Here is a 22,712-nt window from a genome sequence, read left to right as displayed (position 1 = left end):
AGGACCTACAGGATATAGACACCTATATAGAGTTAGATCAGGACCCCACTAGACATTATAATAATTTATTATTGAAAAATCTAGAGGAAGGAGTCTGTGTAGGTGCTATTAGTGAGAAAACTAAGGATTTTTTATTTAATAAAAACCCTGTGGTTCCGATTTACCATTGTCTCCCAAAAGTTCATAAAAACATTTTTCCTCCCCCACTGAGACCAATAGTTTCAGGCATTGGCTCATTGGGGGAGAATTTGGGAGGCTGGATAGATCATTTTCTACAACCTTTGATTCTTGATATACCAGGTTATATCAGGGATACAAAGGAGGTGGTTAAGGCTCTGGACAATTTTTTTTGGAAATCTCATTATTCCTGGCTCTCATGCGACGTGATATCTTTATATCCATCTATACCTCATAGCGTTGCATTACGCTGCCTATCCCAACATTTAGACAGATTTAGTGACTATGACACATGTTTGAAAGATTTTTTAATCTCATCTACTGATTTTCTCCTAAAGCATAATTATTTTTCTTTTGACAAAACTTTTTATTTGCAGTGCAGAGGAGTTAGTATGGGAGCTCGCTTCTCCCCCTCCCTTGCAAATATCGTTATGGCGAGGTGGGAGGAGGATTTCCTGTATTCGGATGAGAATCCATTTTCCAAATGCCTGCTATGGTATGGCAGATATTTGGACGATCTGCTGATGATTTGGTGTGGTCCAGAAGATAGTATACAGGGGTTTGTTTCATATTTGAATACTAATGAATTTAATCTAAAATTTACCTCTTATCATCATTTGACCACAATGAATTTTTTGGACGTCACTTTATCTATTAGTGATTCGGATGTGGTCATAGTCACTCCTTACCGCAAACCTACTGCCACTAATTCCATCTTAACGGCAGATTCCTGCCATGCGGTACAGACCAAGAATAATATTCCGGTGGGGGAATTGATTTGAATAAAACGAAATTGCTCCCAATCCAGTGATTACAATAGGGAAGAAAGTCAGGTTTGCAGCAGGCTTTCCAAGAGGGGGTATCGTCCCTGGATTCTTAATAGAGCTAAATCAATTGTACGTGAAATCAACAGGGAAGACTTACTGTTTAAACATAAATCATCTTATCTGAAAAATAAAACTAATAATAATATTGTCTTTTCAACCAATTTCAGTAACCAGTACAATACGGTTACTAGCATTGTGAGAAAATACCTACCAATCCTTAATGAGGATCCCATTCTAAAACAGGTGATTCATAATAATATTAGGTATGTTGCCAAACGGGCACCTACACTTAGCACTATTCTTTCCCCCAGTCTTTTTACTAGTGAGAGTGGCCAGACAGAAGGATCCTCATGGATGACACTAAAGGGTTTTTATAAATGTGGTGCAGCTAGATGTAAAACCTGTAATTTTGCACAAAAAGGAAAAACATTTTTTTCTATGGTAAATAAAAAAACATTTACCATTAAAAACTTAATAAATTGTAATTCCTCCTACATTGTATATTTAATATCATGCAGAATTTGTAACATCCAATACACTGGTTGCACCACGGGACCCCTGAAGGTCAGAATCAGGAGGCATCTCTCAGATTCAGGGGTTGCAATATATTGTATGGATCGTTTGTTGTGTATTGGTTGGGGTTTTCTCACTTGGAGAGTTATCAAATATTTTTATATAAAATAAAAAGAAAGAAAGAGAAAAGAGAAGGGAAAGGAGAAAGGAAGGAAAGGGAGAGAAGGAAAAGGAGGAAAAGGAAAGGAAAAAAAAAGGGAAGGAAGGGAAAAAAAGAAAAAAAAAAGAAAAAATTTTTTAAAGTTTTTTTGGAGATATTTTCATTTCGTTTTTTTTTTTTTTTCTCCTTTATATTAATCTGATAAATAAAAATATGATAAAGAAAGGAATGAGGAAAGGAAGAAGGGGTAGGAGGAGAGAAATAGGGAAGAGAAAAGACTGCTCTTTGATACAGTTCAGATGATGTGATTTTTGTGTATCCAGTAGACATACTTATTTAATGTGGATAAAAATTTCTCTTAGGAATTGTCCCTAATAATGATGGGATGATGTCTTGGTGGATACTGAATTTACCCATATATTTGATTGCGTGTTTTTTTGTTTTTTTTTTTGTACATATCCTTTTGTAGTATAATTTATGGTACATTATTTATGGGACATGAATATGTGATATGTACTTTAAAATATGCGGTTGCAATTATTGATGTTCATATTCATCTTTTTTATCTTACATTAGGAGTTTTTATATCTCCTTTTAAAAGGAAAAAGGAAAAGGGAGAAAGAGGGGAAAGGAAAGAAAAAGAGAAAAAAAGATAAAGTATATTATGCATGTTATTTATGTTATGTTGTCTACACTGACTGTTTTTCCTTTCATTCTGTTTGGCTCTCCTACCATTACCATATCAGGAGCTCCTTTGGAGCAATTCACACATCTGTTTCTGATTATTGGAGGTGGGAGAATCCAACATAAGGAAGTTGGTTGCATTTAATGTCAGAACATGATTAAGACCTGAGGCGTCGAAACACGTTGTTCTGCAGTCATCCGACTGATATGCTGTACCTGCTGGAATTTGAATATGCATTGGCACAATAAAATGGATTTTTAATTTTCCATTCCTAGCGCTGGAACTTTCTTCCCTTTTTTCTACTATTGATTGACTGCCTAGTCAAATCCGTGCGCAGGATTTGGATCCTACCAGCAAGGCAGTGCGGTGAGCTGGATTAATCTGTTCTTTTACTCCAGTTATCAGACTAAGTATATAACAATACAGACACAGAGGGCTATTAAATGCATAAAGCCTGTGAGAACATGATGCGAGGAACCTGGTTATGGTAAAGATTTTGAATGGGCAACACAGGGGTAGTTAGATTAATGTGTTGAGGCGGTAGGCCAGTCTGAACAAATGTGTTTTTAAGGCACGCTTCACTGTGGGGATTAATCGTATTAACCTGGGTAGTGCATTCCAAACAATTGGTGCAGCACGTGAAAAGTCTTGGAGATGGGAGTGGGAGGTTCTGAATATTGAGGATGTTAACCTCAAGTCATCAGCAGAATGGAGGGCACAGGTATGGTGGTCGACTGAGACGAGGGAAGAGATGTAGGGTGGTGCTGAGCCTTGGAGTGCTTTGTGGATGAGGGTAGTAAGTTTGTACTGGATTCTGGAGTGGATGGTAACCAGTGTAATGACTCGCACAAGGTAGAGGCATCAGTGTAACAATTGGTGAGGAATATGATCCTGGCTGCAGCATTCAAGACAGATTGGAGAGGGTAGAGTTTGGTAAGAGTGAGACTGTTTAGTAGAGAGTTACAATAGTCCAGACGAGAATGAATAAGAGAAATAGTAAGGGTTTTTTCAGAGGTGAAAGTAAGAAAGGTTTGAATTCTAGAAATGTTTTTGAGGTGCAGATAACAAGAGCGAGCCGGAGATCGGATGTGGGGGGTGAATGAAAGCTCGGAATCAAGTATGACCCCAAGATAGCGGGCATGTTGCTGGGGAGTATTAGTGGAACCCCACACGGAAATGGCAATGTCAGGCAAAGGTACGCTAGTAGAGGGAGGAAACAAGGAGTTCAGATTTTGACAGGTTCAGTTTCAGATAGAGGGCATGATGTTAGAGACAGCGGTAAGACAAACATTGGTGTTTTCTAAAAAGGCAGGCATGATCTCAGGAGAAGAAATGTATAATTGGGTGTCATCATCATAGAGATCGCACTGGAAACCAAATCTACTGATTGTTTGACCAATAGTAGCAGTATACAAAGAGAAGTGGGCCTAGAACCGATCCTTGAGGAAACCCAACAGTAAGTGGAAGATGAGAGGAGGAGTAGCCAGCAAAAGATACAGTGAAGGAGTGGTCAGAAAGATAGGAGAACCAGGAGAGAGCAGTGTCCTTGAGGCCGATGGAGTGGAGCATAGTGAGGAGGAGCTGATGCTCCACAGTGTCTAATATTGCAGAGAGAGCCAAAAGAATTAGCAGGGAGTAGAGGGTCGAAAAGAGAGTTATCTTAGAGATAGCAGATAAGACGGGAGTGGACCAGGTGTTCCAGGAGTTTAGAGATGAAGGGAAGATAAAAGACATGTCTATAGTGAGCGGCACAGTTTTGGTCGAGGGATGGTTTTTTAAGTAATGGATGTATGATGGCAAGCTTAAATGAGGAGAGAAAGATACCGGAGGAGAGAGAGAGGTTGAATATTTTTGTTAGGTGAGCAGTGACAGCAGGGGAAAGGGATTGGAGGAGATGTGACAGAAAGGGGTCACTGATGCAAGTGGTCGGGCGAGAAGATGCAAGGAGCCTGGTTACTTCTTTTTCTGTGACTGGTTCAAAATCAGAGAGTGAGCTAGATGCAGTGGGGGAGGCAGCACAATGCATGGTATGATGGGATTGGGAGATAATTTCCTTTCGGATATGGTCAATTTTTTCTTTGAAGTAATTGGCCAGATCATCAGCGTGGAGATCTGTGGTTGGGGCCTGCACTCTTGCCACACTGCCCCATGCCTCTCCACATTGGCCCCATATTTCTCCATACTGCCCCCATGTCTCTCCGCACTGCCCCTATGTCTCTCTACACTACCCCATGTCTTTCCATACTGCCCCATGTCTTCATACTGTACCAATGTCTTTCCACAATGCCCATGTGTCTCTCCATATTGCCTCAATGTCTCACCATACTGCCCCATGTCTCCATACTGTTCCAATGTCTTTCCATATCTCCCACGTCTCACCATATTTCCCCCATGTCTCTCCATACTGCCCCAATGTATCTCCACCCTGGCCCCAAGTCTCTCCACACTGCCCCCATGTCTCTCCCTACTGCCTCTATGTCTCCCCACACTGCCCACATGTCTCTTCACACTGCCCCCATGTCTCTCCACCCTGGCCCCATGTCTCTCCACCCTGGCCCCTTGTCTCCATACTACCCCAATGTCTCCACATTGCCCCCATGTCTCTCCACACTGCCCCCATGTCTCTCCACACTGCCCCCATGTCTCTCCACACTGCCCCCATGTCTCTCCACACTGCCCCCATGTCTCTCCACACTGCCCCCATGTCTCTCCACACTGCCCCCATATTTCTCCATACTGCCCCCATGTCTCTCCGCACTGCCCCTATGTCTCTCTACACTACCCCATGTCTTTCCATACTGCCCCATGTCTTCATACTGTACCAATGTCTTTCCACAATGCCCATGTGTCTCTCCATATTGCCTCAATGTCTCACCATACTGCCCCCATGTCTCCATACTGTTCCAATGTCTTTCCATATCTCCCACGTCTCACCATATTTCCCCCATGTCTCTCCATACTGCCCCAATGTATCTCCACCCTGGCCCCAAGTCTCTCCACACTGCCCCCATGTCTCTCCCTACTGCCTCTATGTCTCCCCACACTGCCCACATGTCTCTTCACACTGCCCCCATGTCTCTCCACCCTGGCCCCATGTCTCTCCACACTGCCCCCTTGTCTCCATACTACCCCAATGTCTCCACACTGCCCCCATGTCTCTCCACACTGCCCCCATGTCTCTCCACACTGCCCCCATGTCTCTCCACACTGCCCCCATGTCTCTCCACACTGCCCCCATGTCTCTCCACACTGCCCCCATGTCTCTCCACACTGCCCCCATGTCTCTCCACACTGCCCCCATGTCTCTCCACACTGCCCCCATGTCTCTCCATACTGCCCCCATGTCTCTCCACACTGCCCCCATGTCTCTCCACACTGCCCCATGTCTCTCCACACTGCCCCATGTCCCTCCATACTGCCCCCATATCTCCATACTGCCCCAATGTCTCTCCATACTGCCCCCATGTCTCTCCACACTGCCCCATGTCTCTCCATACTGCCCCCATGTCTCCATACTGCCCCAATGTCTTTCCACACTACCCACATGTTTCTCCATACTGCCCCCATGTCTCTCAACCCTGGCACCATGTCTCTCCATACTGCTCCCATGTCTCTCCACTCTGCCCCATGTCTCTCCATACTGCCTTCATGTCTCTCCACATTGCCCCATGTCTCTCTACTCTGCCCCTACGTCTCTCCACACTGCCCGCATGTCTCTCCATTCTGTCCCCATGTCTTTACAAACTGTTTTCATGTCTCCATACTGCCTCAAAGTCTTTCCATGCTGCTTGAATGTCTCTCCATACTGCCCACATGTCTCTCCATACTGCCCCTATGAATGTCCACCCTGGCCCCATGTATGTCCACTCTGGGCCGATGTCTTTACACACTGCCCCTTGTCTCTCCACACTGCCCCATGTCTCTCCACACTGTCCACCATGTCTCTCCATACGGCCCCTATGTCTCCATACTGCCTATATGGCTATCCACACTGCCCCATGTCTCTCCATACTGCCCCATGTCTCTCCACACTGTCCCCATGTCTCTCCACACTGTCCCCATGTCTCTCCATACTGCTCCCATGTCTGTTCACATTGCCCCCATGTCTCTCCATCCTGCCACCATGTCTCTCCAGCCTGCCCTTATGTCTCTCCATTCTGCCCCAAGTCTCTCCATACATGCCCCAGTCGCATGAAAAGTCTCATAGTGCAGCAATGGGCTCAGTGAGTTCACCATAGTTCATAGTCCACTCCCCCTGACGAAGGCACGCCGCCGAAACGCACATTGGGGAAGTGCCACCATCGCATGATTCAGGTAAACTATGTAGTTTGTTTTTTCAGCTCATTATACACATTAACCCATCCAACACTGCTCCAGCCCTGTGCTCTGCACTACCATTATGCACCTTAGCTCGAGTTAGGGTTATCTTTCTGGATGCACTTTGTGTTGATATTTTATTGACTCTATACCCACTTTGGGTTGTGCTGTGTGCATTAATAGTTTTCTTGCCTGCCATCCGGTGGTGCCACTTAGTTTTCTTGCCTCACCACCGTGCATCTTAATGGCCTATAAATTTTGTATATTGTATGTTTTTTAATCCCCAATAAAGTATTGTTTTTTATCCTATTTACGTCTTTCTCTCTGTGTTCTCTTGATTATGGCATAGAACAGCATCATACCAAGTCCTATTCCAATGCTAGTAATTCTCCTATTATGATATGTTGTTATTAGTGATTCGTATGTAGCATTGCCATTAGGGATCTATCTATGCTACTTTCATAGTTCATTTAAGAAATTTCTCATGATGAACAGCAATGAACTCACTGAGCTCAGTGCTGCACCGTGAGACTTTTCCCCCATGTTACTAGCAGTGATCTCACCGCAGTTCATTGGCCCGGGAACGTCGCCTCAGTGACCTGCGGTAACCTCAATTACATCACCGCTAGTCACCAATACTGTGCTTGCTGCAGATCATTCTTCCTTTGTTTTTAGTTGGATCTTGGCACTGTCCAGACTGAAAATCACTTATTGCAGACATGGATTACATCAACAGGTGAAGGATATTGTTTTTTATTTTTATTTCTTTACAGGAGACCAGGGCTTCAATGGAATAGGTGTTAGGTGAGTATATTTGTTTTTTATTATTTTGTTCTGTTTTTTTACAGGGAACCAGGACAACAATGAAATGGAATGGTGAGTATAACTGTGCTTGTTGTTTTTAAATTATTTATTTAAATTAAAAAAAACGGCTTGGGGACTCCTCTTTTCTTAATAGCCAGCCATGATAAAACTGACAGCTGAGGGTTGCACTCAACAGTTGTGAGTCTTGCCATGCTGGTGATCAAAAATAGAAAGACCCCACGTCATTTAAAAAAAAGTGTTTTTATTTATAGAGCGGGCACTGTCTGATGAATACTCCCATCAGTGGTGCCTGCTCTCTCTTTTATTAGCGGCAGCAGACATAGAATGATGGGTAGTACTCTGATCAGTGACATCTCAGTGACCGGGGGTAAACTTTTTTCTGCTGGTCACAGCTGCTGGCTCATGCTGTCATTTGACAGTGTGGGAACCACAGCTCTCTGACTGGCAGTAATAATCTTATTGCTGATCAGAGGCAGTGTTTGCCACGTTGTCACACAGATGACAGCATAGCAAACAACGGATGTTTGGACCTATTCTTCTGAAAGGGGTGTGGCTTAGGTTTTGGGTACTGTTCCGGTACCTGAACTAAACGTTTTTTCACTGATCGGCTGAACCCGCCAGATCCAAACATCCAGGGGTTTGTCCATCACTGGTCCTGAAGTCTCAGTGCAGCAGGTGCAATGATATCACTACAACAAGCCCACTGTACTAAGATGTGCAGACCCATTATACTGTATGGAGCACTATATGGGTCCATTTTACTATATAGTGCACTATGTGGGGCCATTATACTGTATGGAGCACTTAGTGAGCCCATGATACTATATGAAACACTATGTGGACCCATTATACTGTACGGAATATTGTCTGGCACCCATAATAATGTATGGAGCACTATGTGGGGCCATAATACTGTTTGAAGCACTATGTTGGGCCATTATACTGTATGGGACACTATGTGTGGCCATTATACTGTATGGAGAACTTTTTGTGGCCATTATATTGTATGGAGCACTATGTGGGGGTCATTTTACGGTATGGAGCACTATGTGGGACCTTTACACTGTATAGTGCACTATGTGAGCCATTATACTGTATGGAACACTTAGTGGGCCCATTATATTGTATGAAACACTTTGTGGACCCATTATACTGTACAGAACATTGTGTGGCACCCATAATACTGCATGGAGCACTATGTGGGGCCATTACACTCTATGGAACACTATGTGGGGCCATTAGACTGCATGTAATACTGTGTGGGGCCATTATACAATATGGAGCACTTTTGTAGCCATTATTTTTATTGAAGCACTATGTGGGTTCATTATACTGTATGGAACACTTTTTCTGGCCTTTATACTGTATGGAGAGCTGTGTGAGGATTACTGTGGGAAAATCATACTGTGTTGGAGGTCACCATTCTTTATCAGCGGATTGAGGGATAGTACGGCAGAGGATTTCACTGTGGGGATATCATATTGTGTTTGGTGGAACTTTGGTTTGCATCATACTTTATTATTTGTATTATTCAAGATTGTTATCCTTTGTTAGTACATATTTAAATTAGGCAATTGGGCCATATGCTTTTTACTGCTCTTACATAACTTTATATTATTCCAATATTTTATTCTAAGATTTATTCATTAAAATGTACTTTGTTCGTGGCATAACCCCTTTAAGTTTGCTTCCACATGAAAATGTTCATTAATTCTAGACATTTTTTTTAATAAATATCAAGGGTGGTCCGTGACTTTGTCCAAGTTTTTAATTTTGTTCCTCTGTATTTGAGTTTGACATTCCTGGCTTAGTCTATATTCCTTTTTAATGGATGTCAATATAACACAGAGATTTAGAAACAATAAAACAAAGGAGCACAACTTTCCGTAGATTGGTGGAGGCCACCAATTATGATGTACTTTATCTCAATGTCACATGAGAAAATACATGTGCGGTAGATAAAAGTGGAGATACACAAAATTTGCCACGAATTATAGAATGAAATGTATAAAAATATAGGGAAATAAAAAAAGAAATATTAAAAAAATAACAGCCAGACATGTGAATAAGAAATATTAATGCGTTCTCTGCAACTGAATGCAAAATTAGTCTTCATAAGCATAACAATACACAAAACTATCCTGTATGGCATACAGAAGTAAATCAATAGCTTTATTCATTTTAAAGGTTCATTTTGTTTCTTCAAGCCATAAGTACAGCTCCATTTAATGTTATCTTATATAATTCAATGTCATCACTTCTACACTTCCCAAATGTCAGCTAGACTGATACTTAATCCCACAATACCATGCATATTTTGGCACACTTATGCTCACTTAAAATAATTACCACTGTCTCCTATTTATTTCAATCATATGATTTATGGAGAAAAAACTTATTAAAAGGACATGTGCATTACATTTATCTACAAAGGTTATGCAATTATATATTTTAGCCATTGAAATTAAGTTTAGTTTGCATAATACATGAGAAGAGTAGGGGCAAAGAGGGAAGAACAAGCAGTGCAGGTAGCAGGGGAGGCGCTCAGTTGCCTATGTTTCGTACAATGATTTCTGGTCCTAAGATGTTGATTCAAGGCATTGCTATTATTAAAAATGTAGTATATTATTATTTTACTGATTTAATAATTTTCTTTTTAAAGAGGAGGGTCAATGAATCATATAATATAAATTTACGAAACTAAGGTCTGAAGCCAATGTATTTTACCAAAGCTCTCACACATACTGTAAATAGATGTGTAATGCAGATATGAAAAGGCAAATATATCCCTAAATTCAGTGACAACACATGTGAATGATGTACCATGTCTACAAACATTTTCTTGTGGTTTTCTGCTCCAAACTAAGTACAACTATTTGTCAAACAAATGAATTTAGCATAGTGAGTAGTGTTGAGCAATACCATCAGATATCGTGAAATATCGGATCGGATTGGATCGGACCGATACCAAAAAAGTATCGGGTATCACCGATTCCGATACAGGAAGCCCCATTCAAGTCAATGGGACAGAAATATCGGAATTAAAAAATCCCCTTTCTTTCCTTGTAGGTTAATTCTACATGAAGAAAAACAACTAAGAATAATGTAGAATGTATTGGGGGAGGTGGAGGAGACAGTAAAGGCATAGAGGATTAGCCCAATCAAATGGAATAACAGGAATATATATATATTTTTTTAAAGATGTTCGGAGTTACAAAGATATTGACTATGTTAACATTTTTAATTTTTGTCAGATATGTATGTTTCACTACTTCTATGCTCTTCACCTTCTTTTTACTTCTCCCACACTTTCTCCTTCATCATCCTCAGCAGCAGCATCTTTTTCATCAACTTCTTCTTCACCTTATTCATCTTCTTCTTCTTCACCTTCTTCCTATTATTCTTTTCTTTTACATTCTTCATATTCTTCTTATTCAACTATTATTCTTCTTCGTATTCTACTTCTTCACCTTCACCTTCTTCCTATTCTTCTTCTTAATCATATTCTTATTTGTGACAGGGATTCCTGTAGTTGTTATCTAGAAAAGTTTGAAGATTACACCTTCCGTTCTGCCTGTCAGAAAAGATGTATAACAGGATTTGTCCTTGTTCAGTTTGGCCTGCAGCAGCAGGCATTTTCCAGGGGCACCACAAGGAGGAACGGACTCACCCCCATACACTGCTTAGTCTTCTGCTTATAATTTAGATAATATCTTTTGCTCTGATTTTTAGTCTTATGCTTAATGTTCTTCTGCTTTTGGTTCTTCTGATTTTTGTTCTTCTGCTTCTTGGTCTTCTGTCTCTTGTTGTTCTGCATCTTGGTGGTTGTCTTCATGTTCTTTGTCCTCTTGGTCATCTTCTTCAGGGTCATCTTTTTGGTCTTCTTCGGTGTGGTCTTCAGGGTCGTCGTCTTCATTGTAGTCAGGGAGATACAGAGTGAGAACCAAAAACCATTTCCACGAGCTTGAACTTGGAAAAGTTGCAGAAGGTACAAGAAGGCTGAGGAACTGCCGAGAACCAGCTGACGGTACCGGAACTCGGATGGGTAGCAGAAGAAACAAGAGCAAATGGAACTAGCGAGGACCAGCTGACGGTGCTGGAAACCGGAGGGGCAGCAGAAGGAACAAGAGCAAATGGCACAACCGTGGACCAGCTGATGGTGCTGGAACCCGGTTACTAAGCAGGAGGTACCTGTGCTAGAAAGCACTACCAAGGCCCAGCAGATGTTGCTGGAACTCAGATTCCGAGATGGAGGCACCTAGGACAGAGGCGCTGCCTGGAACCAGCTGACGGTGCTGGAACCCGGATGGGTAGCAGAAGCTACAAGAGTCAATGGAACTACCGAGACCCAGATGACGGTGCTGGAACCCGGAGGGGCAGCAGAAGGACCAAGAGACAATGGCACTACAGAGGACCAGCTGACAGTGCTGGAACCCAGTTACTAAGCAGAAGGTACATGTGCTAGAAAGCACTACCAATGACCAGCAGATGTTGCTGGAACTCTGATACCAAGAAGGAGACACCTAGGCCAAAGGCTCTGCCTGGAACCAGCTGACGATGCTGGAACCCGGATGGGTAGCAGAAGCTACAAGAGTCAATGGAGCTACCGAGACCCAGATGACGGTGCTGGAACCCGGAGGGGCAGCAGAAGGAACAAGAGCCAATGGCACTACCGAGGACCAGCTGACGGTGCTTGAACCCGGTTACTAAGCAGGAGGTACCTGTGCTAGAAAGCACTACGAAGGACCACCAGACGTTGCTGGAACTCGGATACCGAGCAGGAGGCACCTAGGCCAAAGGCTCTGCCTGGAACCAGCTGACGGTGCTGGAACCCAAATGGGTAGCAGAAGCTACAAGAGTCAATGGAACTAGCGAGGACCAGCTGACGGTGCTGGAACCCGGAGGGGCAGCAGAAGGAAAAAGAGCCAATGGCACTACCGAGGACCAGCTGACGGTGCTGGAACACGGTTACTAAGCAGGAGGTACCTGTGCTACAAAGCACTACCAAGGACCAGCTGACGTTGCTGGAACTCGGATACCAAGAAGGAGGCACCTCAGCCAAAGGCACTGCCGAGAACCAGCTGACGGTGCGGGAACCCGGAGGGGTAGCAGAAACTACCCCTGAAAAACAATGTTGCAAGGCCGCCAGCCGGCTGCAGTTACCGAAACCCACAGTCCTACAGGGGGTGCTTGTCCTATTGGCACTACGGAACCAGCCTTTATTACCAGAACCCACAGCCCACATTGGAAGCACCTAAATTGCAGGCACAATAGACTCGGCTAACCCGACCGCAACACGACAGGACAACGTATTGGTGGCAAAGTGACGTTGACACTACCCGGAAATAGCAGGCGTGCTGGAACCAGGTTGGGCAGGAGGGAGTACCCATGCCAAAGACACTGCCAAGAACCAGCTGATGGTGCTGGAACTCGGATGGGTAGCAGAAGCTACAAGAGTCAGTAGAACTAGCGAGGACTTAGCTGACGGTGCTGGAACCTGGAGGGGCAGCAGAAGGAACAAGAGCCAATGGCACTACCGAGGACCAGCTGACGGTGCTGGAACACGATTACTAAGCAGGAGGTACCTGTGCTACAAAGCACTACCAAGGACCAGCTGACGTTGCTGGAACTCGGATACCGAGAAGGAGGCACCTCAGCCAAAGGCACTGCTGAGAATTAGCTGACGGTGCGGGTACCCAGAGGGGTAGCAGAAACTACCCCTGAAAAACAATGTTGCAAGGCCGCGAGCCGGCCAAAGTTACCGAAACCCACAGTCCTACAGGGGGTGCTTGTCCTATTGGCACTACGGAACCAGCCTTTATTACCAGAACCCGCAGCCCATATAGGAAGCACCTAAACTGCAGGCACCATAGACTCGGCTAACTCGACTGCAACGCGACTGGACAACGTTTTGGTGGCAAAGTGACGTTGACACTACCCGGCAACAGCAGGCGTGCTGGAACCAGGATGGGCAGGAGGAAGTACCCGTGTCAAAGACACTTCTGAGCAGCAACTGACAATGTTGGAGCCCAGGGTCAATCATGGTGTAGGCTGATGCCTAATTTCATCAAGTTTAATATGTGTTGTTGACTACTACTGATTTTAACCGTGCTCCAATTAGGCCTCTGGCTCCAGTGTCTCTAGTATTTACCCGGGTCTCCAACACTGCCAGTTGCTGCTCAAAAGTGCGGTCTGCACAATCAACACTTGTTCCTGTGTTACTGAGGTTCTGTAACATCAGTTGATCCTCTGATGCGTGTCTGGCAATGTCTTCTGCTCTGTCCACATTCCTACTACTAACACTGGAGTTAGTGTTTTTCTCTGTGTACATGGCACTTCTGAGCAACATCTGGCTGTGTTGAAGCCCAGGGTGAATCATGGAGCAGGCTGAGGCCTACTTGGAGCAAGTTGAAAAGCTGAGGTAGTGTGATTTTGGAGGGAGCAGGAGACTTGCCGTGCACACAGAAGGGGAGCAGCTGGCGTTACTGCACCCCACTAACACTGGAGCATGTGTTTTTCTCTGTGCAGACGGCACTTCTGAGCAACAACTGGCGGTGTTGGAGCCCAGGTTCAATCAGGGTTTAGGCTGAGGCCTAATTGGAGCAAGTTTTATATCTGATGTAGTGTGATTTTGGAGGGAGCAGGAGACTTTGCCGTACACACAGCAGGGGAGCAGCTGGCGTTACTGCACCCCACTAACACTGGAGCATGTGTTTTTCTCTGTGTACACGGCACTTCTGAGCAACAACTGGCTGTGTTTTAGCCCAGGGTGAATCATGGAGCAGGCTGAGGCCTACTAGGAGCAAGTTGAAAAGCTGAGGTAGTGTGATTTTGGAGGGAGCAGGAGACTTTGCCGTACACACAGCAGGGGAGCAGCTGGCGTTACTGAACCCCACTAACACTGGAGCATGTGTTTTTCTCTGTGCAGATGGCACTTCTGAGCAACAACTGGCGGTGTTGGAGCCCAGGTTCAGTCAGGGTTTAGGCTGAGGCCTAATTGGAGCAAGTTTTATATCTGATGTAGTGTGATTTTGGAGGGAGCAGGAGACTTTGCCGTACACACAGCAGGGGAGCAGCTGGCGTTACTGCATCCCACTAACACTGGAGCATGTGTTTTTCTCTGTGTACACGGCACTTCCGAGCAACAACTGGCGATGTTGGAGCCCAGGGTGAATCATGGTGTAGGCTGAGGCCTAAAATCATCAAGTTTAATATCTGTTGTAGACTACTACTGATTTTAAACGTGATCCAACTAGGCCTCTGGCTCCACTCTGTCTCTAGTATTTCCCCAGGCCTCCAACACCGCCAGTTGCTGCTCAGAAGTGGCGTCTGCACATTCAACACTTGTTCCTGTGTTAATGAGGTTCAGTAACGTCAGCTGATCCCCTGATGTGTGTCCGGCAATGTCTCCTGCTCTGTCCACATTCCCACAACTATTAGTGGGAATGTCGACAGAGCAGGAGACATTGCCGGACACACATCAGGGTATCAGCTGACGTTACTGAACCCCACTAACATAGGAACAAGTGTTGAATGTGCAGACGCCACTTCTGAGCAGCAACTGGCGGTGTTGGAGGCCTGGGGAAATACTAGAGACAGCGTGGAGCTAGAGGCCTAGTTGGAGCAAGTTTGAAATCAGTAGTAGTGTGAATGTGGAGGCAACAGGCGATATTGCCGTCCACACAGCAGGGGAGCAGCAGGCGTTACTGAACCCCACTTACACAGGAGCTAGTGTTCTTCTCTGTGCGTACGGCACTTCCGAACAACAACTGGCGATGTTGGAGCCCAGGATCAATCATGGAGCAGGCTGAGGGCTACTTGGAGCAAGTTGGGAATAGGATATATTTTGAATGTGGAGGCAGCAGGAGATATTGCCATCCACACAGCAGGGGAGCAGCAGGCGTTACTGAACCCCACTAACACAAGAGCTAGTGTTTTTCTCTGTGCGGACGGCACTTCTGAGCAACAACTGGCGATGTTGGAGCCCAGGATCAATCATGGAGCAGGCTGAGGGCTTCTTGGAGCAAGTTGGGAATAGGATATATTTTGAATGTGGAGGCAGCAGGAGATATTGCTGTCCACACAGCAGGGGAGCAGCAGGCGTTACTGAACCCCACTTACACAGGAGCTAGTGTTTTTCTCTGTGTGGAGGGCACTTCCGAGCAACAACTGGCGATGTTGGAGACCAGGATTAATCATGGAGCAGGCTGAGGTCTACTTGAAGCAAGTTGGGAATAGGATATATTTTGAATGTGGAGGCAGCAGGAGATATTGCCGTCCACACAGCAGGGGAGCAACAGGCATAACTGAACCCCACTAACACAGGAGCTAGTGTTTTTCTCTGTGCGGACGGCACTTCCGAGCAACAACTGACGATGTTGGAGCTCAGGATCAATCATGGAGCAGGCTGAAGCCTACTTGGAGCAAGTTGGGAATAGGATATATTTTGAATAAGGAGGCAGCAGGAGATATTGCCGTCCACATAGCAGGGGAGCAGCAGGCGTTACTGAACCCCACTTACACATGAGCTAGTGTTTTTCTCTGTGCGGACGGCACTTCTGAGCAACAACTGGCTGTGTTGAACCCCAGGGATTACAGTTCAGGTGGTAGAAACATGAACACAACAGGAGACCTGGATACTGTTGCCAACCAATTATTTATTCTGGAAGAAGACTGGCAAATTCTTGCTCATTTTCAGAAAAGTAAGCCGGTCAACATTATCGGAGGATAGTCGTGTGCGACGGTCTGTTAGTACACCGCCTGCGGCACTAAAGACGCGCTCCGATAATACACTGGCAGCAGGGCAAGCCAGCACCTCCAATGCATACTGGCTAAGCTCTGGCCATGTATACAGATTAGAGACCCAAAACTTGAAGGGGGAAGAGCCGTCTGGGAGTACACTGACAGGGCAAGACATGTAGTCTGTCACCATCTGACGGAAACGTTGCCTCCTGCTGACTGGAGCCGTCTGTGATGGTGTAGACATTTGTGGCGGGCACACAAAACTTTGCCACATTTGGGCCATACTGGTCTTGCCTTGTGCTGAGGTGCTGCCTCTGCTCCCTCTTTGTGCAGAGCTTCCTCCACTGCCTCGACACACAGAGCTACTTTGTAAAGCACTAGCAGCACTGCTCTCAGGTGGAATGGAAAATATGGTGGACTGCACCAGTGTCTCTTGGTACTCCCGCATCTTACGCTCCCAGTTCAACGGTGCTATGAGGCTTTGTAAGTTGTCCCGGTAGCGAGGATCTAGGAGGGTGTACACCCAATAATCAACCGTGTTGAGAATGTGGGTGATGCGGCGGTCGTTTCTCAGGCACTGCAGCATGAAATCAATCATGTGCTGCAGACTCCCAACTGCCGAAGAAGCACTGTCCCCTGCTTGAGGCGTCATCTCTGCCTCCTCTACCTCACCCCACCCTCACTGTACTTACTGACTAGAGCATTGTGTACCTCCCTCCTCTGGCAAGATGTCTTCCTCCTCCATTGACTCCTCCTCATCCTCCTCACAAAGTGTCCCCTGCCTAGGCCTTTGTGAGGAACCACGTAGCGCAGACTGTCCAGAAGCAGATGGCATTTGTGACTCCTCATCCTCCACCTCTTCCAAAACCTCCTCCCTTTGTGCTTGCAGTGTTTTTTGAAGCAGGCAGATAAGGGGGACAGTCATGCTGACTAGTGCATCATCTGCCACCGCCATCCGCGTGGAATCATCAAAGGCACGCAAAACGTGGCAGATGTCCTTCATAGAGGCCCACTCAGTGGTGCTGAAGTGTGACTGGCGCACAGTGTGACTTGTTTGCGCCTGATGCAGCTGGTACTCCATTACTGCTGCCTGCTGCTCACACATCCGCTCCAACATATGTAACATTGAATTTCACCTGGTGGGTAAGTCACATATGATGCGATGTTCCAGAAGGCGTAATCGGCACTGCAGAGCTGCAATGTGCAATCTTGCCGTGCTGGAACGCCGCAAGTGAGCGCACTCTATGCGGACCTTGTGCAGCAGTGCATCAAGATCCGGATAGTCCCTCAGAAAGCTCTGCACAACCAAGTTCAGCACATGTGCCAGACATGGGATGTGAGTGAGTTTGAGTAGGCCCAGAGCTGCCACCAGATTTCAGCCATTGTCACACACTACCAAGCCCGGCTGGAGATTCGCTGGCCCAAACCATACGTCGCTCTCCTGCTTGATGGCATTCCAGAGTTCCTGCGCTGTGTGGCTTCGATTCCCCAATGAAATTAATTTCAGTACGGCCTGTTGACGTTTGGCCACAGCTGTGCTCATATCAGTCGTAACAGGCTCCTGCAGCGCTGATTCTGAGGAACTAGAATATGAGGAGGAGTCAATGTGTACAGACTGGATTCCTGCAATCCTTGGAGTTGGCAGAACACGTACAGCGCCACTCTCAAGATCTGTACATGGCTCCACAACATTGACCCAATGGGCAGTGAGGGAAAGGTATCGTCCCTGTCCATGCGTACTGGTCCACGCATCGGTGGTCAGGTGGACCTTGCTACTGACGGCGTTTAGTAGCACATGTTTAATTTTTGCCTCCACATGCTTTTGCAGGGCAGGGACGGCTTGCCTGCTGAAATAAAAGTGGCTGGGCACGGTGTATTGTGGGACTGCCAATGCCATAAAGTTCCTGAAGTTGTCAGTCTCCACCAGCCTGAATGAGAGCATTTCAAGGGCCAGTAACTTTGCAATGCCAGCCTTCAGAGCCTGTGCTCGGGGATGGTTTGCCGAGTATGGCCGCCTTTTCTCCCATGCCTGTGCTACCGATGGCTGTAGAGTGGCCTGGGAGTGTGAGGATGAATGGGAACGTAGTGCTGTGGGTGGAATGTCACTGGGTCTCTGGACAACAGTGCCAGAGGTTCTTCCATGGCGATCCTGTGAGGAAGCCGAACCAGCTGTGTGTGAGCTGGAGGAAGAGGCTACAACATGAGCTGAAGAGGTGGTAGGTGGTGCTGTAGGTTGGCCTACGTCTTCAGTGTGTCGTAACTCCACCACGTGCTTGGTCCGCACATGTTTCCACATATTTGTGGTATTGAGGTTGCTGACACTTTTCCCTCTTTTGACTTTCTGATGACACAGCTTGCATTTGACAAAGCAAATGTCATCTGCTACTGTGTCAAAAAAGGACCACGCACTGCAAGTCTTGGGAGCGCCCGTTTTGGCTTTTGGAAGAGGAATGCTCCTAACGGGTGCCGAAGTGGAGGCTACAGGCAACCAAGTCTGCCCCCTCCCTCTCCCTCCTGTTTTGGCCGTTTGGGGAATCTCTTCATCAGAGCTGCTCCCACCACCTTCCTGTTCCTCACGCCATGATGGGTCAAGGACCTCAACATCTACACTCCCCTCTTCAAACACCTGCTTCTCCTGGGTAGTCTCGACTGCACCGTACGCACCAGAAAGTGGCACCTGAGTCTCATCATCATCTGATGCATACTGAGGTGTGATGACCAAAGGCACTGGCCCACCCGCCTCTTCAGATTCAGAGGGACAAAGCAGTTGCGCATCACTGCATACTCCCTCTTCTTCACATTCTTGAATGCTGCTTGGCTGGCCCCCTCTTTCCAAGCCAACAGATTCAGAGAACAGAAGTAGAGACTGTGATGGCTCCTGTACAGGCCTCTCTGACTGCCTGGGCAATTTGGCAGGTGGTGAAGAGACAGATGGTTGCTCTTCAGTGCTCTGGCCCTGAGAGGACGTGGAAGTCATTGAAGTTGATGCGTTAGCTGCCATCCATCTGACAACGGCTTCAATTTGTTCGTCACGCAGCAGTGGGGTACGGCGAGATCCTACAAAACTGCGCATAAAGGACTGTTGCCTGGTAAAACTGGGGGTTGCTGACTCACTGGTGCCCACAGCAGGCACAGAATCCCCACCTCCTCTCCCTGCTGAATCCCCACGTCCTCTCCCTGCTGCAACTCCACACCCACGACCACGTGCCTTACTCCCTGCCTTCTTCATCTTGGTAGTCTGATAAAGATAGGCAGAAAAGTAGAAAGGGGGGGCTTAGTATGCTTATTCCTGAACAGCTGCTAACAGGTATAAGAAACACTAATTTTATAAAGTGTGTGGACTACACTTTAAAAGGAGCTAATGTGGCCTACACAACTGTCAAGTGGAGTGTTTGGTGAACTTTATTTTTTTTTTCAAAAAAACAAAAAGGATGTGACAAAAGATTTGAAAGCGATAGTATCACAAACTTTTTGGAGCTATTACAATGCAGGAAGGTAACCTACGATTGAAAAGATGAGGCTCCAAAAAATAGGGTAATACTAATCTGGCTGCGCCTGCAGGGCACAAGCCAGCAAAAAGGCTCCTCTATCTACTCCTATATAGTGTTTGCAACCAACCAATGTAGATGGATACGGATGGATGCAAACTAATAGGAGAATTAATGAAAAATGAGCTGTAATAAAAGAAAAATATGTGTGAGGCAGTGACGCACGCTGAGCGGCCTACAAGCAGACGTGCCTGCTGGGCACACTACAGCGTGAGCTGCACTCACACAGAGACCTCTCAGACAGCCGTGAACAGTGCAGAGAATTGGGCACTAGCACTGAAAGGCTGCAGAAAGGCTCCGCTCTCTAATCCTATAGTGTTTGCAACCAACGTATATGGATACGGATGGATTCACACTAATGGGAGAATGAAAAATTTGCAGCAAGAAAAAAAAAAAATTTGTATGAGGCAGTGACACGCTGAGCGGCCTACAAGCAGACGTGGCTGCAGGACACACTACACAGCGTGAGCTGCGCTCACACAGACCTGTGCAGACAGCTGTGACTAGCGCTGCTGCAAGGCAAAAGAATGCTACACTTATTGAGAATGTAGCCTGGGTAAAGCACAATGTGATTTGTAAAATCGCTCTCTAACTGTCTCTCACAGTCTTGAACAGCAGCCTGTCCCTAACTGAATTCACAGCAGAGTGAACCCTAAATGGCGGCGGCAGCGGCTTTTATAGTGCATCACGACATCATTTCAGCAGCCAATCACAGCCATGCCATTAGTTAACATGCCTACATGCCTAACAGGATGTGCCCACACTTCAGAGGATTGTCATTGGCTGAATCAAATCAAACTGGCTCATAGCATTTTGGGAACTTCCGATTAGGGTATTCGATATCCTAAAAGTATCGGAACTCAGTATCGGAATTCCGATACCGTGAATATCGGCCGATACCTGCGGTATCGGAATGCTCAACACTAATAATGAGTACTTTTTGAAAGGGAACTAAACTATAGTGGTGCAAAGTACTGTGAAAGAAACAAGAGGTTTTGGTTGGCAAATTTAGGGCAATTGTAAAAATGGATAGCAAGCAAGGAGAAATCCCAGCTCTACGGTGTATGAATGATGTATTTAATAGAATTCCAAGCGTAAAAGTCCGACTCAGATTCATGGTTAATTATGGTTCTCATCTGAAACGCGTAGATCAACGAGTTGTTTTTACCTTTGAATTTTTATTAAATACATTTTTCTGCACATTGTAGCGATGGAATTTCTCCTTGTCTGCTATCCACTACGTCTGAACAATATGTCTCCTTGCTACGGAGTCTTGAAGTGCCGTTTTGATTGAGCTGAACTCCTTCTATATGTCATTATTAGAAAAATGCATTTAACTATTCATTCAGTTGGAGTAAGGTGTGCACGTAAAATAGTTGATCTTCCTTTAATAATGTTTTGACGAAAACATAAAGTTCAGAGGTCTTATTAGGATGCTTGTTCCCTGGAATGTAAGTCAGATGGCTCCAGCGTTTGACTGGAGCACCTTGGGCCCACCAGAGAAAATCATTCTTGGGGCCCACTATGTAGCTACATAGAAATAAATACAAAACCACCAATTGTGTGGAAAACACGCTAATATCAGGGTATAATATAAGGCAGTACACGTCTTAATTATGTAGCATGGGTTGGGGTAGACCCCCCCTATATAATATAATGTAGCCTCCCTCATAAAATATAATGTAGCCTCCCTCATAGAATATAATGCAGCCCCCCCTCATAAAAAAATGTAGCTCCCCTCATAGAATATAATGCAGCCCCCTCTCATAGAATATGAGACGCTAGCAGAAACGCCGGAACCTGTTAACCCCACAGGACTCGGCAGAGAAAAAGAATAGCGTAAGGTCACAGGACTCGGCACTTAGACCGCAGGACTGGAGTCCCTCTAGACCGCTAGCCCTCGGCTCTGCGACTGCGGTGCCAGTTAAATAGACCGCGTCCAAATGTGCACAGTGCTGCTCAGGCAGACGCCACTAATCGCCCAGGATTGGGCCAGATAAGCGTAGGGTGCGCAAGGCGTTGCACAGGCGTGGCTGTCACTTGCCATGGTGCGATAGTGCCCTGCAGGGGGTGACACCATCAGACGCTAGTGTGCAGGAGGCTGGACTGCACTGTGGCGTATACAGTAGCCAGTGACAGGCACTGACTCTATCCGCTAAACCCTATCAAACACAACCAAGGGTAGGGGTTTCATAAGGAGTCAGTCACCAGATACATGCATCCATCATCATACACTCCATAAGCATTTGAGTCTATACTAGCGCATGACCGAGCGGCCATGCAAACCTTTTATAGCAGCGTCCTTCCAGGACCTTCCTGGTGGTCCAATCCGAGCTGTCAAGACGAAGAGCTGGATGCCGAAGAGATCCCGGAATTTCAAAATTCCACCAGTACGTTGGTGGCTACACAGACAGATCAGGGAGACGCCCAGAGGACAAACATTAGGACAACCCTGTGATGACTGGGTATGGCTTCAGCAGGAAGATAGGTAACTCACTCAGCTGAGTCAATGGGTAGCTTTGAAGCAACTTCCTAGCCAAAGAGAGAGAAACACCTTGTCCCCGTGAACTCTGCAGATTCTTCTGCAATGGGAGAGGCTTCAACTGGAAATGGCCTCCTGTACCGGAAAGTGCAGTTAGCATGAGAGTGGGGAATCACCTGGCAAGTGGTGCTCCCAGAAACATTGCTTTGCGAGGTGGCCACAGAGAGTCACGAAAGAGTGGCCCACTTCAGCCCAGAGAAGACATTACAGTGGCTGCAGAACTTGGTCTATGATCCTCGATTGAAAGCTGCAGTGGATGAAGCCTGTCAACAGTGCAGAAGCTGTGAGCTGGCTAAGCCTCCAGAACAGTGGGCTCCTACGCAGACCATCGTGACTTCTGCACCCCTAGAAGTGTCAATGATCGTCTACTTGACTA

This window comes from Dendrobates tinctorius, unplaced genomic scaffold, assembly GCF_039654945.1.
Source record: "Dendrobates tinctorius isolate UK_male_01 unplaced genomic scaffold, ASM3965494v1 ptg000191l, whole genome shotgun sequence".
Classification (NCBI taxonomy): Eukaryota; Metazoa; Chordata; class Amphibia; order Anura; family Dendrobatidae; genus Dendrobates; species Dendrobates tinctorius.
This window is presented reverse-complemented; position numbering follows the sequence as displayed.